This window comes from Brachyhypopomus gauderio, chromosome 8, assembly GCF_052324685.1.
Source record: "Brachyhypopomus gauderio isolate BG-103 chromosome 8, BGAUD_0.2, whole genome shotgun sequence".
NCBI lineage: Eukaryota > Metazoa > Chordata > Actinopteri > Gymnotiformes > Hypopomidae > Brachyhypopomus > Brachyhypopomus gauderio.
Genome location: NC_135218.1, coordinates 19,496,197 through 19,498,696, shown reverse-complemented (window position 1 = coordinate 19,498,696; position 2,500 = coordinate 19,496,197).

Below are 2,500 nucleotides of genomic sequence, written 5' to 3'. Positions count from 1 at the left end.
CACTGCTGTGGACCAACAAACCCACTGGATCAACGCTGCTGATGTCTAAGGAGGTAAAAGGGAGAATCCACCTACAGCCAGACAATCAGTCTACCCACAAGCTGCAACTGGCATGTCTCTCGTTAGCTTTTACGTTGAATGTCTGTCTCCTTTTCTCAACTAGTGAAGTCGACTAGCTCTGGCTCCCTGCACACACTCCCCAGTTTCCTGGTGTTACCTCTGATTCCTTTTAATGACACCGTCTCACTAAAGCTGCCAGCCATGAGGTCCTTGCAATGACAGGAAATCGTTCTTCTCATCAAAGCCACACTGCACGTGTTAATTATTAATGCTTAAAGAGGGTATGTAATATTAACCTCTCCCCAGGCAGTGTTGCAGCCCGGGAGAAATCAACTGCTTCGTCTTAAACAACACACCACCATCATGGTGAATAGCCAATCTGGACAAATGAATGGTCTCAAGACCACATTTGTTTACTCTGAGATGTAATTACCTCTCCTGTAGCTCCATTTACCCCACACTACACACACAAACAGGTGTTACCTCTCCTGTAGCTCCATTTACCCCACACTACACACACACATGCGCACACACACACACACACACACACACACACACACACACACACACACACACACACACACGTGTTACCTCTCCTGTAGCTCCATTTACCCCACACTACACACACAAACAGGTGTTACCTCTCCTGTAGCTCCATTTACCCCACACTACACAAACACACACACACACACACATGTTACCTCTCCTGTAGCTCCATTTACCCCACACTACACACACAAACAGGTGTTACCTCTCCTGTAGCCCCATTTACCCCACACTACACAAACACACACACACACACACACGTGTTACCTCTCCTGTAGCTCCATTTACCCCACACTACACACACACATGCGCACACACACACACACACACACACACACACACACACACACACACACACACACACACACACACACACACACACGTTACCTCTCCTGTAGCCCCATTTACCCCACAGTACACACACACACACACATGTGGTACCTCTCCTGTAGCCCCATTTACCCCACACTACACACACACACACACACACACATTACCTCTCCTGTAGCCTCATTTACCCCACACTACACACACACACACACACACACACACACACACACACACACACACGTTACCTCTCCTGTAGTCCCATTTACCCCACACTACACACACACACACACACACACACACACACACACACACACACACACACACACATACACCTGCCAAATGGACCCTTAAGAAAATGTCCTAGCGCTGTATAGGTCCAGTACAAGGGCCTGGATGTTCCAGCTACATCTACTGTGAGTTGGTCTTCTCTGAAGCTATTTGCTTTTGGCTGGATGTTAGCACAGAGGATATGACCCAATTACAGCTGTGTAACCTGTTTCTGTCTGTTCCTCTGTCTGGGTAGAAGTTGAGAGACATGATTGTGAGGGGCACATCAATGCTGGGTAAAAGTTCACGGTCCGTCCTCTAAACAACTCTGACTCTGACACTCTCAAAAGGCCACTTCTCACTTCTGCCTTGTGGGCCTATTTAGTGCTTTCCAATTTCCTCCTCTTTTGTCAGCTAAGTCTGATTCAGACAGGCAGAAACCCCACAGTCTGCAGCGGGCCGAGAGCACGTTTGTGCTCCACTGTAACGCATCGTCCTTTTAATTTATGTCTCGGGCTGAGGGCAGTGTGCAGTGTAACTGAAAGATACGTTTGAAACTCTCCTATTTTCCTCCTCAGCTGTACAGATTCAGGTGAAGAGTGTGAGATGTTTGGGTCTCAGTCTGGAGCCCAGAGCTGCACCAGCGGAATTACAGCAGTGCTGTGTGTATTCACTCCACACAGAAGAAGCCCCTTCATCACCAGAGCAGTGAGGAGAGAAGGGTCTACTCTGGACTCATCTGGCACACACACACACACACACACACACACACACACACACACACACACACACACACACCCATCCGCAAGCATGCCACATTATGCCAATAAGAATAGGCCTTGAAGTGCTTATGTGTGAGCTGCTGTTAATGTGTGTTTGGAAGCTACACCAAATAACCTGTGTGTAAGGGCTTTTTGTATTGTGTGTGTATGTGTGTGTGTGTGTGTGTGTGTGTGTGTGTGTGTGTGTGTGGGTGGCATCTTGTAAAGTGTGTTGGCAGAATGAAGAGAGTCAGCAGAAAACCTTTTGCTATAGTGCATCATTCAGACTCCTACGAGGTCTGTCTTTATCTGCTGCTGACAAACACTCCTCTCTCTTCCTCTCTTCCTTTCTCTCTCTCCATCTCTCCCTCTCTTGATCCTTCTCTATCTTCATATCTCCATCTCTCACCATCTGGCTCTGGTTTATCTCCACTCTCCAGTAGCTCCAGTAGACGTTTGCTCCCGCCTGTTTTGCTGCGTCATGCGTCGCTCCGGTCTTGTGTAGCACAGGTTTTGTGTAGCACAGGTCTGTATAG